Source organism: Malurus melanocephalus, unplaced genomic scaffold (genome assembly GCF_030028575.1).
Source record: "Malurus melanocephalus ecotype Western Australia unplaced genomic scaffold, MMel_1.1 scaffold_40, whole genome shotgun sequence".
NCBI lineage: Eukaryota > Metazoa > Chordata > Aves > Passeriformes > Maluridae > Malurus > Malurus melanocephalus.
Genome location: NW_026623272.1, coordinates 2,006,879 through 2,023,986, shown reverse-complemented (window position 1 = coordinate 2,023,986; position 17,108 = coordinate 2,006,879). Strand labels below are relative to the sequence as shown.

The 17,108-nt window shown below is 39.5% G+C and overlaps 1 long non-coding RNA gene across 3 annotated transcripts in view; it reads right to left on the bottom strand.

Moving 5' to 3' along the window:
• Positions 1-793: 793 nt before the first annotated feature.
• LOC130572736 (uncharacterized) overlaps positions 794-17,108 on the bottom strand; it is a 20,507-nt gene continuing 4,192 nt past the window's right edge. For 2 of the 3 annotated variants that reach the window (XR_008965255.1, XR_008965254.1), the window contains exons 4-6: positions 15,520-15,706; positions 15,167-15,298; positions 5,681-7,907 (exon numbers count right to left, since the gene is read on the bottom strand). This is a non-coding gene — a long non-coding RNA (uncharacterized LOC130572736). Of the gene's footprint in view, positions 1,943-5,680; positions 7,908-15,166; positions 15,299-15,519; positions 15,707-17,108 lie in introns of those variants that run through there. The other variant, XR_008965256.1, reaches the window with a different exon arrangement.

Genomic DNA, 17,108 nt, shown 5'->3' with positions numbered 1-17,108 from the left:
AAAAACCAAGGGAAACCCTCTCCTCCCAAGATTCCCTCATGGTAAGGGCTCCTAGTGGGCTGGCAGGTGTCACTTTATACCCCCAGACTGTGGGCAGTTGCACTGAGGATGTGTGTGCTGCTGGGGGAAGCTCGATGGGCAGGGCGGATGGCAGAAGCTCCAGCATCTCTGCTGGGGCAGCTCCACCCCTGGGGCCCTTTGTTCTGTAACTATTGTTCGAAACATCTCAGGATGAAGACTCTTAAATTTCAGAACCRGAGATTTTAGTACTGCTTGTCAAGTTTTGGTGTCAAACAGAGYTGTTTGTTTGCTGGGTTTTCTGGAGGGAGGAGGTAAAAATAAACTTTCTCTGCAGAGTGACGTGCAGCAGAACCAAGTGTCTGCGAAGCAGRAGAGCAGCAGCTGGGGCATTGCTGCCTGTGCTGGATGTGGCACTGCAGGCACGGTGCTGGTCCCATCAAACAGGCTGTCCTGGCCAGTGCCACCTCCACAGCACATCCTTGCTACGTGCTCAGCTCAAACACGAGCGCTGTCCTGTGAGCAGGTGCCAACCRCAACAAAAGCATCTTCAAAAACAAGCATTCCACCCCCCTACCTGATTGTCCTAAAAACAAATCAGTGCTTTAAGAAGGCCAAGACATGCCTTGCCCAAATACAGCTATTTTTTTTTTTTTATTCAGAAGATACACAACTGCCTTCRAGCTTTCCCCTGCTATTCCAGGGAAAAAAAAGACCCAACAAAACAGAAGAGAAATGAAGTCAAATATGCTTTATTACTTATTAGTTAGTAATGTAATACTTCTGACAAGCTGAACAGTTGTAGCAGGCGGCTCTGGAAGTCCCTACTCAGACTGTTTAGAAGGAAAACAGGAATGAGAGACAGCTCTGAAAGGGAGATTTTAAGCACAGCTCAGCCATCCTGCCGTGCCCAAACCAAGTACTGTTATCCAGTTAATTTAGTGAATGAATCCCTCAGGGTCTCCAGCCATCTACCACTACAGCTCATTAGAGCCCAATATCCGACTTTTCATGTTGTATCACTGAAAGCACTTATGTTTAAAATGTAATTAAACTTAAAACAAACAAGGTCTGGTTTCCCCCCTCGGCTGCCCTGGGACGTGCCCCAGCCCTGGCCGCTCGGCCAAAGGCACCCACCTCTGCCTCCTTCTTTGGGAAATCGCCGTGTGCTCCCCACACCGACTGCTGACATTTGCCCGAGCGTTCATCCTGTGAGCAATTAGAAATCTAAATACTGGGTGTAATGCCTGGCTATTGGGATTTAGACTCTTACAAACGAGTAATGCAGTAAGACTCGCTGTCCAACGAGGTGTCTTATTGAAATATCCCAGGCTGGTTGCCTTGTCACAGCTGTCGTTTCAGCCATTTGCACTTACACTGTATTGCTTTCATTACAAAAATAGAAATTTGTGTCCTAAGTGCTGTTACATTACTAATGCTAAATATTTAATTCCCYGGGGTTCTAATTATGGTTGAGCACTGGCAACACTGATTCTACTTTTTAATAACAACTGTAAAAGCAATTTGAGCATTTTTCAATTAATTAAATACATAGTCTACGAGTAACCTCTTGTCATTTTGCCCTCCAGGACCTGAGCTAATTTGCGTGGAATAAAATGTTTTGAAAATTAACTGATATACTGGTCTGATCATTGTTGTTCTATTAAATTATAGTCTGCCAAATGAGCGGTGTGTAATAGTTACATACTGTACCGTTCCCTTATTTATGATGGCATGGTGGTTTTTTGAAAAAAACTTCTCCAGCACATTKCTAGAGAGTGCACTGGAGAGGCCTAATTAGCAGGCAGGAGATGGTCTGTGTACCACAGGCATCAGTGGACTTACAGTGTCTTACAGAGTCTTCAGCGATGAAAAACAAAGCCACTSTCCATTCTCCAGACCTCATTTTCACCTTCTTTCATAGCTGAAATTAAAAGTGTTAATTAAATGACTTTCTGCTGCATAAACTTTTATGGATTAGTTAGTAGTTTACACTTTAACACATGGGAATTGACTCACAATGTTAAAACACACGAGTAGTTTAGAAATGTTTTTGTCTTCAACTTGCAGAACCCAATATGAAAAGATTTGTCYATCAAATGAGTTTGTTGAACTACAAAGACAGTTAAAAATACCTCGCCTGAAGATAACCAGGCATAAAAGAAACTTCTACTGCATRCCTAAACTAATTATAAAATTATAAAGTGTATTTTCCGTTCACACAGTCCTAGAAATTGAGATCATCAACACAACAGCATCTTATGTATCCTGGTAAGGGCAAGAAACCTCTTTTTCAAGCTCCACACTAAAGAAAATACAAAATCTACTGGGAAGAATTTARCAAAAAACCCTAAAATTTTGCAAATAGTTTTTTCATATCTTTATTCATAGCTAATGAACAATGTTCTTTCGGCATGTATTTTAATATTGCATTTTATAGTCTGCAGTAATGGTAACTCAAACCTACTGCTTGAAAAGGTCTTAGGGTCTAAGCATTGCAAGATATACCAGTGAAAGTTTGATAGTTTTAGCCAAATAATTTAACAGTAAGGAAAACGTTCTACTCTGAAATCATATGAAATAAGGATGATAAATAAACAAGTCTATTTTTTCATAAGCTGCAAAAATATCACCCATGTGGAACATTGCACTCATCATACTAGTTAAAATGAAACCCAGCCTCAGTTTATGCTGAGCAAGTAAGGTTCCTTGCTTGCTACCACCACACTCACACACTAAGAGCTGCAACTCAAACTAATCAGGGTTGCATTTCAGTTTAAAAAAACATCAATTTAAACCCCCCACAGCATACTGCAGATTTCTTTCAGCATCAAGCAAGTTAAGATTCTCAGTCAACATTAGAACACTATTTTTTTCCAAATACTAAATAGAATATACAATCACTGTCAAATAAAAGTGCTCAGGTCAAGCATTTGTGTGTAGGTGTATAAGTACATACATTAAACATACACACAGACAGAATATGAAGAACACGAGCAATGTATTGCAATAACAGCTCTCTTCTGAAAGACAGATTTATGTAACAGCATAAAACTTGGAAGTTATCTTTACTACTATTAAAAGCTGCCCAGTATCTCTAGATGTCTGCCTTCAATAAATCCTGGAAACATTCTGCTCACATACTGAGTTTTAAGGAATGTGCAGCATATGTCAACTTCAATAAAAGCAGTACAGTTCTTTAATTACCCCATTCACCCAGCAGCTGCTTTAACGAAGTATTTTTCTGAACATGTGAAAATGTAAAATACCAAAAAATCAGTCATCTATGTGCAATGACTACTCAGCATCTAACAATAATGGATATACTGAAGGACAAAAACGTGAGTCATGCCAAGCCCATAATTCTCAGTGACTGACTGTAAAGCACTTAGAGTCAGCATTAAGCTTTTAAAACTTTAACCCTAATCAACTGTAAACAAAGAAATAAAGATCTTGTGGTTGTTTTAAAAATCTTAAACACTAGCACATAACTTTGAATAATTTCTTCTGCTTTTTCAGATTTTCGCAGCATTCTTCCCAAGTAAAACATGGACTTTGCATGAAAACAGGCTTGTATATACAATCTGAAAAATAACAACACCTACTGAAACACATGAGCTAATTATACCTGGCATTTTGGAACTTTGGTGGTAATATTGATTGCCACAGAGCAGAGCTCACCCCTGTTAGCCAACATCAAAGGTGCACAAGATTCAGAAATCTACATGGAGACAACCTCTCCCCTACTCCAAACACTTCTGCCCACAAGTCTTTTCATGGTACAGGACAGCAAACACCATCTCCCCAGGCTGCAGGGAACTTGGAAAAGTATGATTTGCACACATTTATTTCAACCTTGGTGACAGCACAGCAACAAAAAGCCCATTAAAAAGAATAAAGGCAGATAACTGGATACAATCAACTTGCAATCATTTTCTTGTAACGTGTTAGTGAATGGGTGCTGGCTAACTAATCTTAGAGCACAAACCTAATTTATCCACAGCAGGATGCTGTCAGATTATTTTCAAGCTAATAATTATTTCGAGCAGAAAGGCAACATTACACTTTGTAGAAATAGGCACTCTGTAGAAGACATTTGCTCTGAAAAAAAAGATGTCCATGTGCTGTTTGATTAATGTGGGTGGGGGGAGGATGGATGGACCAGAGCAACCCACCTAAACCAATGAAACACCCTGCAGAAACAAACAGCCAGGTGAAAGAGGATCTTTGAAAAAGGCATGGCACTAAGAGACAGGAACCTTACCAATGCCCCTCACAATCCATTTGTGAAGAGAAGCTTGAATAACTTTGAGTAACTTTTCAGTAGAAGCTGCTATTCTATGAAGACATTTGCTGTCCTGAGACTTCTCACTCCCTTCCAAGCCAGAAGGATGTAAGATGACCCAGTCTGACCCCAGGTGTTGCAAAAGCCACAGAAGCCTGTGAAGAATTCCTCTACCCCACCTAGCCATTTGTTCAAACACATACCTCTATAAAAACACTTCATCCTCACTCAAAAGATAGAAAACCTAATATTCCCTTTCTAATAATTTCTAATGAGTCATTGCTCTTATTAAAAATTTGCTCCTTAGTTTGTCATTAACTGATTTTTATCTCTGTATATTGTCAACACATATTGCCTTGAAAATGTGCTATGTCTGGAGTATGCAAGCAGGCATATAAAATCAAGTGTCCCATTACAGATGTAAAGATTATTTTCAGGAATGCACCTTTTATTCAATCAACTTAGAACCGAAATTAAAGGAGTTAGAAAGTAACCATATAGCACCAGTTAAGAAGGTAAACTATGTTTTGTCCAACATATTTGTGGAGAACATATATAGAAATCATGTGTTTATAATAATAAACACATGATTGCGATTGGGATTCCTGATAGATTCAGAACGAATGCAGCAATCACCGAAGAGCCAGGAAGTCTACTKGAAACCAACCTATTATTTGGAGTATTTATAAGAAGAAAATCTGCCTTCCTTGAAGTATTATTTTGTTGTCTTTTTAGCACTACATAAACAGTATGGYAGTCTTAACTATAGTATTTGATCATTTTAAGTGCTTGGATGTAAAATTTTACTCATCAGCTTAACATCCACCACAGTGCTCTACATAAGATGTTTTGCAGTAYTTGTTTAAGTGTGTATTACCACTTAAGCAGGTAAAAACATTCCTAGGCAATCCCAAGTATTTCATTAAACATTTCAATCTTGGCACTGCAATAGTCCCTTTTAAGATAAAAAGTTATATTAATTGTGGGCTGTCTCAGAGAGCTGTGGAGGCTCATTTGTGCTTAGTTCATGGTCAGGAGAGACATGTGACAGTCGTCTGGGGGAGGTACACCACTTCTTGAGCTCAGCCACAGTTCAACCCTGGGCTGCTGGAACAGGGCACAAGTCTCACACCTGGAGCCGCACCCGTCCACCATGGAGCTCAGAGACTGGATGGGGCAAGCTGAGGATTTTGGAAACTATGTGGCTGGCACTCTGCCTCCCTGAACTATGCACACACCAGGCACCCCACTGCAAGTACAGGCTACCGAGGGTAGGAAAGGGTTTAGACTCAGGAGCCCAACATTTTCTCAACATACGGCAGTATATAGCCAAGTCAACTCAAAACTTGGCAGAAGAGCAATAACTTTCCCACTATGTTTTTACACAGAATTGTAAAATATTAGTGAGGTCTAAGTTTGTGCACCTTCCCAGATCTCTTTAAGCCTCATCCCTTCACGTTACTGTTTTTCAGGGAACAGCAGACGTGGGCTCTGATCTGAAGATACAGTGATAATGCAGTGCTGCCAAGGATCAACAGCCAGGGCAAGCAGTCCTGKGCCTTCAAAGCAGCACCTGCCCCTCCCTTACAGACCTGGTACGTTATTCTCCTTCCTTCCATATGTACAGTATGGCCACTGCATACTTCTCATCCTTTACCAYATGGCCAAAGAGCAGACAATGGATGGCACACAAGCTGAGCTGGAGGAGGTTCAGTCCTTTTGTGACTGAACTATGTTCTTTCCCCCTGGCAGTGCCCTGAGAGGAGACACAAGCAGCTCTGCTGCTCTCAGGTTTCTGACAGATCAGAAAGCCTCTTGTTCTTTGTATGTCCAAGCCATCTATCGGATGGCACCCACACTCCACAGCYTTCTCACAGGAAGGGTCAGTATTGAAGGAGCTGTTGAGTGCACTGCTTATTCAGTACATCCTAGTACTAGAGATTATCCACACCATTCTAATTTTGGCACAAAGAATATCAAGAGCTTGGATGCCTCACCAGACTCGAGCATCTCTGATTCAACACTGCAGAGAAGCAACAGCAGCCATTCCTGCTGGAGGTGTTCTCCCTTCTCAAGAGGCATCTCGTGTGTCAAAAGCAGTTCTCCTGAGGCATGTGCTGGCTGAGGCAGCCTCTTTGATGAGTAAACAGCATGTTCTGGAGATAATGGAAACACTTGTATCATTCCCACACCTTGACCAGATAATTTTCCTGAAATAGGTTTGTTATGTACACACACTCACACCAAGTCTCTCCCCTCACACTGGCATGCTCAAGGAGTAAGTCAAAGAGCACAGGTTTATTTTGTATGATACAGGATGTCCCCGAAATGTGAATATTATGCATGTCAGATCTGCACAGCTTTCTAACACGTCCAATTATTACCACATCTGAGAGATGTAACTGCACCTGCTGGAAAGGTGACACACCAGGGCCCGTCCTCAACAACCCTCTTGTCAACACACCACCCTTCCCAGACATGATGTCTGCACAGCTGGTCTGTRTACTCCCTGTCCTTCATCAAAGTGACCCAGGGTGCTGGGTAACTAATATTTGATAACATGATTAACTTGGGCTGAAATWAGTCTGGGTGTGCTCAGGGAAACAGTTGAGTTTCCTTCCCTAGCAGGGACAGAATGAGCAAGCAAGTGTGCATGAAGCCTCCTTTAACCAGCACAGCTGCTGACAAAGGAGCCTGTATCTCTCGCCTTCTCTGAAGTTAATCCCAGCAGTTTAAAGCAGACGTGTGAAAAACCATGAATCTGAAGTTACTCTGAAATGCTACTCCAAGGACACATTAGTTCCACTAGAGTCAAAGTATACACCAGACGCAATAGGTCGAGTTCTAGTCGAAGAGATTGCACAGAAAGTAAGAGCTAATAATTCTTAATTTGGCATAACATGACATTCCCAACAGCTTCTCTCTCTCCTTCCAGTAATTGTGTCTTGGCAGTGTAYATATTAAAAAAATCATTGCACAAAAGACATGTGCTGTTGGGGAAAAAAAAAAACCCAAATACCAAAGCACCTTTCTTTGTTTTGTGTCATTCCAAAAACTGAAGACATTTTCACTGAAAGGCAAAATATCCTGATCAAAAGACAAAGGGGACAAAAACGCATTCATTCCTTATTTGTTTAAGAATTACTAAAAAGAAACATTTTTGCAGGAGGCTACAGAAACAGTAATTTAGACAATAATAAACTGAGCATTGTAAGAATAATTATTCCATTGAATAAAAGAACTCTGGCAAGAAACTTTTCACATGGCATTCAACAGACATTCAAATACATGAATGAAGTATTCAAGTTAAATTGCTTCAAAAATTAAGACTTTCCAGCAGTTTACCATAATGACAACATTCTATAGAAAGATACAATAGCTCTTTGTAGCCTAAAAATTGTCAGTTTTATTTTACAAAGATGACTTCCAAAAGCATCTTGTCATGACAATAGAGTTTTGAGGAAAAAACAACCTGTCATTTGACAAACAGAAGAAATTAACTGTCATTAAAGCCACTTAAGCACTCCTCCTTCCTGTTATCCTTCTCATCTTGGCAGTAACTGATAAGAAGATTTCAGGGAGGCTCAGTCATTGATGGCAGGATCTAGAAAAGAAACAATTTTGCATACAGTTATCATTCCCATTCAYGGCTTCTAGATACTGTATTTCACTAATCTGCACTTAATTGGYTTCCTTCTGCCACTGGCATGAGCACAGTGGACCACGCACTTCATACAAATCACCACTCACTGTTACACTTTGCACCATGAAAATATCGAGGTGGTTGCAGTCCTGTGGTTTGATATTGTACACAAAGGTAACACTAGCAAAGCCCTGTTATCCACCARCTATGAGCTGCTAATACCAGCCAGTGCTTTAGCCAGTAGGGARCAGACATTACTTATGGGACACGGCTGAACTTGAGCCTGTAACTTCTGGAAAACGTACCACTCATCCACAGGAACATAGCAACAAAATAAATGAAGGACCAGATGCAAGAATACAGCAGAATCAGTGAAGAGGAAAACTACAASTGCATATTCACCACCCACCCCCCCTTCCAAAAAAAAAAGCATTATCCAAAATTTTGTTTAGCTAAGCAAGCAGCTTCCAGAGGAAAGGAAGACATGGACTGGGCAAAGAAAAAGATCTGAACCTTGCATATCCAGACTAACTCCCATTCAACCCCAGGAGGTTGTGTGCATGGCAATCCCTCTTCCAACAGAGTAATTAATTGTATTCCCACATTAAAGATACCATGGCACACATCCACCTTGGCAGATTTCTAGCTGGCTTTGATCCTTTCCACCTTCCACATGCCAGGTTCCTCACACCAACTGGCCCTCAGTGACAGYTGAGTTTTTAATGCCATACAGTACCTTGATGTAAATGGGTTTTGCCCTTTTTTCCACCTTTTGCTAGACTACACTGCCACTTAGTCACTGCACTGACATAACAACTCCACCTTCTCTGCTGCAGTGCAGCTGTACATCCACTGACGTGACAACGGCAAGTGAGGGGCTTCATCCCTACAGGAGCAGAACTGCCTTTCAGTTTGCAACTTGCATCATTTTCATGCTGAGGACAGAGCATATGGTCCTTCGAAGGGACATCAAAATAAATATGACAGGTCAGTGCAATCATCATACTGAATGAATTCAAATGATGCCATATCTAAAATGAAATGTGTGCACATAATAAAGATTCAAATGACAAAAAAAATTCCCCTACCCTTTATCCCTCTCTGAATTATTTATGAATTCTGCAACTCCAGCTGTTGCCACCAGCCCAAGGACATTACTTCATTTTGGGAATGACACTTCATATTAAAAGATAAGTTAACAAAAGAAAACAAAAAGAGAAAAAAAAGACACTGTGGGCCTTAAAAGTCCACAGCAAAGCACAATACATCTTTTCCCAGCGTTTACAAAGGAAAACAATCAACAATCAATTCTATTCATGTTTCTCAACTTGTTTCCATAATTCCAGACACAGATTTCAACACTCATGAATTAAGTCAGCCATACCTTTTTTAACCATTGCAGTTAAGCAAGACTCCCAAAGCATCTTGGATCCCTAACGTATTTTTTTAGAGTTATCTCAGTCTTACAGTTCACCATAATACATATGCCAACATACCAAAGACTGTGATACTATCGGCACTATTGACAGCTTTTAGTACATAAAATGGTCATTCCAAGAAAATGGAWTATCTGCATGTATGGAATTGCTTTTGAGAAAAGCAATAACTTTTCATAAATTTAAACAAAAAGAAGCAACACCTTCAGCATGTAGTTTAGGGCAAAAAGAATTGGTTTCAAGTAATCATGACAGTTAGATTGGCAAATTCTATATAGTGCTGTCTGCCTACTTGTAGACTGCTCTGACTTGGGTTCCATCATATATTAGTTCTTAGATTTCAAAAAAATTAATTGGCAATGGGAAGGAGGCAGGAGGGAGAAGGCTTAGCCAGTAAGCACAATTTTCATCACCTGCATCAACATGTTCTGCTCCCTCACTTTAAACTAAGAACTTGGGTTAGTTGGCTGTCTGTAGAGAAGATAACAGAGGCTGAGTAAATCGGAAAAAAAAAAAAATTAAAAATCCACCATTGGTTTTRGTTGCTACTTTATTCATAATGAAGTCTGTTAACTAGGAATAGAGATCTGAACTGCTACACAAAGCTCACACAATTAACATCACATCACCTTCCCACTACAAGAACATACTGATGCACTGTCTTCACGTCAGGACTGAAATTAACTGAAATGGGTCAAAATTTGCAAGTTGCCAAGTGCTGAGGGACATACASCCCCTAAATACCAGCCCTTCATGACTGACCAACAGCCTCATCTCTGCCAGAAAGGGTATCACTCAGTTCTTACCAATGATCTTGATCTCAGAGTCTTTTCTGCTTTTACCTAACTGAACAGCAACCRGCTTATGTTCTGCTCCTGGGAGATCCCAAATGCCACAAGAAATTTTAACCAGTTAATTATTTAGGATGGGGGTTTTTTGTTTGATTTTTTTTYCCTCCTTTCAAGTCACCTGAAAGTGGACTCCTAATTGTCACAGTTCTTACACCAAGAGGAGATGTGTGAATAAACTGCAGAGCTTCCAAAGTACCATCACCAGACATCTCCAGCATCACCCACAAGGCTTGAAAGCCAAGAAAGCACCATTTGCCTTTAGCACCAAGCACTCARTTCAGGCCTGAGCTGGAATGTCAGATATTCAATACACAGACTCATCTTTGGGAAAGGCAGCAAAGCAAGAGTTGTTATCTGTCCTGCAAGTGGAAAAAGGCAATGGCTTGCAARCAGAGCCCACTTTGGTTTCACTGCCAGCAGTACCTCCAGCAGTATCTGCTGTTACTCAGCTTAGTACCACTGAGCTCATGCAGTGTTATTCAGGAAAGGGAGATGTTGTTAAAACAAACATTTATTTGCCCTTCAGTCTGCACCAGAGCTGGCACCCAGCCTTGAACAGTCTCCCTCTTCCTCGCTACTGTGGGAAAGCTATGGAAAGAGAGCCCTCCCCGTCCATCTCCTGCTGTTGGCCAAAGAAACAAAAAGGTACAGAAACAAAGAGAACAGGCACAGAACYTGGGGTGTGTAAAATACCACTGCACAGGAAATTAACCTGCAACACTGTTACCTTTGTAGATTCCTAGTAACACTTAGCAAGAGTCCCAAATCCTCAAAATGTTGTCACAGTTAAATTTTTGAGTTTATTACTGCCTCACAATTAATAATTCTCCAATATTTTGGAAATCCCAGGTGCAATGCACGAACCCGCTCAAAACTACAATTATTTACAGTTGTAACCCACTTTTTTCCTACAAACTAACAGATAGAAACAGGAACATATCTTACATTCCAGGGTTGCCATTTAACTCTCATTGCCACAGGTTCTCAAGTGCCTCCTGAAATAGTTTCTAGCTATACTAAAGGAATGACATTTGGAAAAAATCAYCGGTGTGCTGATAGGAAAACATCCTTCTGAAGATTTTCACAAGCTAKTTGGATGCAATTGAAGTTAGTCCTCAGAAAATAAAGAAAGTCATCTTCATGCCCAAACATGCTCACTAAATGCTTCTGGCTATGACATTATTTCATAATTGACACATTATACATAAATACCTSAAGAAAATATCTTTTTGTATATGTCTGGATTACACAGCTATTTATACYCAGTGCTTCTGCAGAGCCTTCCCAATGTTGCACAATGCTCTTGAATACAAATGACCAATTGATCCTTTCACATGATAGGGTGGGGTTGTTTTTTTTTAGCATTCAATACTTTTAATGTTAAAAAAAATTGTACCTCAACATGGTCTTTAATCTAATCCTTACCCTGAACAATTGAAGTACATTTGTATTAATCTATTAGATGCTTTTCCACACCACACCTATGGCACTGCATAAATTACTGTAATTTAAATGAATTACTGCTTGAGAATTCTCATTTGGTAAGAAACATGCAGTATTACATGCTATGGAAAGAAAAATGTGCATTATGGTAACTAAGTTTTATAACACAGTATATCTAGGTGCTCATAAACCAGCCATTCCAAACTGTTAAAGGACAAGAATATTAAAGTGATCACACAGGACACACATCAGTATGTCAAGAAGTCAATAATATGAAATTAAATCTACAGTTTATTTAGATATATTTCCATGCMCATATTCAGAATCCACATTAAAAATGACATTAGGCTAGTTGAAGAATATTACAGCAAAATACATTTACACCAATAGTAATTCTATCTCTGCCTGGATAGCTTGTATTTTCCTCTTTAAGCGTCTGATCTACTGAAACATATTGAAGAAAAATAACTTGGGGGAAAAAAACCCAACAGAAAAAAYCCTGAAGTTCTTTTGTTACGTTATTCCACATATTACTAATGTTTAAGGATGACTTGTTTAAGACTGCACATTTCAACTACCTAACAGTAAAGAATGAAAAGCTTCTTGCTACAAGCTAAAAAGAAAGTCTTTACCATGCTCCTTGAAGAGCTCATTTTCACATTACTCAGGCTTCATTATGCTGAATCAATATTCGTTTAGTCACTGGGTTATTGACATATTTTAAAATAAAAGTATACCCTTCAGCTACTGCACTCATTACGGGTAATTTGTCTTGTCAGGGAGCAGGGAATATTATCCCAGTCTTTCAGGGGCTGACAGCCCATGGAAATACCTCCCCTTGGTTACAACTGTAAATAATTTTAAGGTAAAATATTGAAAAATCAATGACTGTTTCCTGCAATCTGTCACAAACAAATCAATCATAATCTGCACAGCCAGAGAGTATGATTTGAAGGAGATGAGAGCAGATGTAATTCTTGGCTGGAATCTCTCATTTCAAAATCACTTCACATAATGGTGTCATCATTTAAACACTTAGCAGTCACTGCAACTGCCACTCATAACATCTAGTCGGACAAAACCACAAGGAAGAGGAGGAGAAATGCCATTGCTGTTATGTAAACAAACACTTTATTTCAATGGTTGCAACATTAGCAAATTGCACAGATATAACAGCAAGGCTTGCCCCTCCACAAACGGCCAAGGTGCTTTTCCTTTTCAATGCAAGACTGCCTGTAAATTAGCCTCTCAAAATGCAAAGCATTTTAAATTTTAAAACAAAACTATGCTTCATAAAAAGTGAGCAATAATATCGGATACCAAAACCAATTCTAAAAATATTTTTCATTCMCTCCAAATTGCTCATAACAGAATTACGCATCAAATTCTTAAGAGATTAAGGAAGGAGAATTATCTGAGGTACCTTTGTCTTTTTAAAAGCAATAAGGATTTCAATGCTYCTTTGTCCTCTACATATTACATTTCACATCTAATTTTCATTAAGCACACACCAACTCAACTTTAGGGTAGGAACCACTGCAAAGTACATGGGAAAGAAAGTCATAACCTACATAAATTAATTGCTAATGTATTTTCAGCTTGCATTCAAAGACTAAATGTTGTATATAGAATTACATTTGTATAGAAGATCAACTTATACATAAAGAATAAACTACTGTACTTAGAATGCTATAAACTGACCTTTGTAAATGTGAATAAATCRGGTAAAACTACTCTATTTTTATAGAGTAACACTAATGCTTAGTCTAAAATTATTTCCTCATTTGCCCCCCCCACATTTTCACCCCAACACTACAGTGTTCAAAAGAATTCTCTGCAGATCAGACAAGACAGGATAAAACTCTTGTGCAACTGCAACCATAGGCCTAAGCCAGCATTTCTTGCACAAACAAAATTCACAAATGCTCACGGAGTGTTTCCCTCTGGAGTCTATAATTTGAGCTCTTAATCTTTAATGTGCAGAGTCCGTTATCACATGCTCATTTTAATCACATTAACCTTAGCAACTCCTAATTCTGAATATTTATCTTACAACTGTGAGACTAAGAAAAAAAATGCAATCAAAAAGATGAAATTATTTTCAGTTTTCTTGAAAAAAATCCCTTAATACTGTTTTTAAAAATGAAAGAATAGGGCATATTGTACATCTAAGTAAACCTCTCCAAGGTTTGCCTTCCTTTAAAGCAGGCTTTAAGTCTCTTTATCTTCTCCATGGAAAACATACATCTCTAACTCTTTATTGATACACATCAAAACCACTATTGTTTGTAACAGCTGGACAGATTCCCTTTCTTAGCAAAATAAATTAAAAAAAAAAAAAAAAAAGAAACTGAAGTCTTAGACGAGAAGAAGCAGCTAGTGCCTTAGAGGCTAACTAAGTGTAAATATTACTCAGGAAGAGAATCAGCTTATTGTGGGGAAAAGCTGCTCCACAGCAAAAGGAAGCAGGAGAAGGCAGCGGGTGAGGAATTGCTAAAAAACCAGAGTAGCTCCTAGAAATGAGCTGCAGCTCCCCACTTTTTCCCTGGATGAGATCTGTAATGAAGCTRTCTGATAGACAGCCTCAGGCTCCTCAGCCCTTTTAAATCTCCTCCCTGGCCCAGCGACACTCACAGAGGGAAGCCCTGCTCACTACGCTGAGCCATTGTGCGAGGGAGAAGCGCGGTGCGCACGGATCGTGTCGGCAGCTTCCCCCAGTGCCATTCCCCTGAGCCAGCTTCTCATTTCTTGTGACAATCACCTAATTAGGTGGGTCAAGAATTGCAGAAGATAGAAGAGATTCATTCTTCCTACATGCCAGTTGTCCTATTTGTAAAAATGAAGGCAATGGCTCTTCCACTCCATTGTAAGGCACTTAATAAATGTTAATAATAATTAAGTCAGTCACATCTCCCAGAGAGCACTGTCAGATGTTTTCTTGCAGTATTTCAGAACTATTGGGCTCAGGAGGGAGCTCCCACAAGCTCCAGACAGAAAAAGACTCACAAATTYCACCCTTCAATGAAAGAGGTCACAGAGGGCTGTGCCACAGCAGACATTTCACAAGCCCTGAGGAGCAAGAGCAGCACAYGCTGCAGCACTACAGATGTTTATGGTCAGCACCATGAGTGCAATTTCCTGCTGGACAAAGCATTAAGATGCTCTAACAGCTACTAGGACTCTGAAGTCTTTTTGTTAAGAAGTTGAACCAGATGAATGAAAAGATCTTTTCCTTTATTCCATCTTTATCAAGATACAAAAGAACAACAGGTTATGGAAAGAGCCAAAAAAAGAAATAGACACTGGCTTAAAAAATGCTATTAGCATTTCCTGGGGTACCCACCTTCTCCATTTACTGCTGTCACCCATAATGTTCATTGAAGTCATTTTTCATTTATTTAATGCAGCTCCACCTGATCACCAAACAACAGAGCAATGCAATATCACATCATACAATATTACTGATATTACACTATTAGCAATACTCTACCTAATGAAGTTTATAAAGTCTTCATGATTGGGCATCACAAAAAGATGAAGAATGCGGCTATGAAATAGCTCCTGCCTTCCAAGTCTRTTCTTCCCTTCTTCAGCATTGCTGAGACCATCTCACTGAGCTCATCTGGAGAGGACAAAAACAKAAAGAAAAGAAGAGCATACTTATTACAGTTCTTGTCACCTGCACTGCACGATTTGCTCAACAGAAAYGAGACTAAAGCTGATGTATCTGGAAACATTAGTTCTGCATTTCGTAAAGGACTGAACCCAGCACCACGAAGTGAAGTGCCACTACTGTAATGCTTTGCTTAATGAATCATATCATACTCAGAGCAGATTACTTACCATTAACTCTGAACAGAACTTAATATGGTTAAAAAGACTGCAAGCCCAGATGCATTCTGGCTTTGTACTAGGTCTCTTCTGGCTTTGTACTAGGTCTCTTCCCATGTTCAGGCAGGTACAGGATAGGATGGGCTGCTGGGTTCATTTTTCGCACTGTGGACCACTCTGCTTCTCTCTTAGGTGCAATCTATAATGACAAAAAAAAGGAAAAATATGGAGAACAGGGGATGTAACAAAAATATGGTATTTGTCACTGATTCAGACAGCATGTTTCTCTGACACACAAGGATTAGAGACTGAGCAATTCAGGAGTTTCTTCACCCATTGATCCAGCATGTTAGACACTATGTTAGTACCACATCCCACTGCAAGGCGCTCAATACTGCATTTTCCAAGAAGYGTGCCACAAACAGGGGCTATGGAATTCAAAGATCTGAGGAATGTGAAAGTTTAATGGCATTTTACCAAGGAATCAGTAACAACATTAATAACTTGCTCAGAAGCACAACCGTCTAACAATTATATGAGCACAGACACCATTTTACAGCTCAACATTTCTGAGACAAGAAGAGTTCCAGTTAGGTAAACTGAGGCTGAAGTTACATGAACAAATCTAGGCCAGTCTAAGTCTCTCTGCTCTTCTGCAGCCCCTTCTACAAGAACTACCTGGATGACCTCAGCTTAAGCTTTACTTAGGGACACACTAGTACAGTGTATACTATAGGGAGTATCAGCTGAACTTCAACTGAAGCAATAAATTAAATATTGAAAAAAAACCACTTAAGAAAAAGAAATAAAATACCTTTAAAATAACTTTTGAAACTTAGACTCTACCAAGCTGTCGTCTTCCCAAGCGACATTTGTGGAACCTAATGCCTACAGGAACTGGGCAAAGCCCTTCCTAGACAACAGCAGAAAGTCAGCACAAAAAAATTCTTGCACTGCCAGTATCATAAAGAAGTTGTAGGCACCTTTTTATAATGACAGAGTATTCTTAATAAAAGCTTCAAGCAGGTTTTACAGCTGCATATTATCCAATGAAACCAGTAATAAACAGCACTGTAGAATTATTTAGTGCAACTCCAATACGCCGAGAGTCTGGAGCTCGGCTTTATTTATCACACAGGATAAAATGTTAGTTCTTGGCTTTACAGTAGCAGCCAAGCCTGTAGCTATCTTTTATCCCAGCACACTGCCATCTGGATATTGATACTTTGCTATGGGATATGAAAGAAGAGCATAGTTACCTAATGCAGCTTAATTGAAAACACAGGACCTACATATTATGCCATGCATTAYTCTACACAAAATTAAATCTGAAGGGCATGAAAATTTCTGTAGATGTCAGCAGAGAATATTTCAGAGGTAAATGCTGTGCTCTTGATCTGCACTAGAAATGCTAGGAAATACTATGAAAAAAYTTGTGCTTGCAAAAAGAAAATGCTCAGTTTTGCTCTGCTAGGAAAAAAGAAATTGTTCAGGAAGGTGCACCTCCTTTGGGAAGAGCAGAGGAGTCATCAGTCACATGTTTATTAGTAAATTGTTATGATGATCCATATTCACCTTGAAAGGTCCCACTGATATGTTTT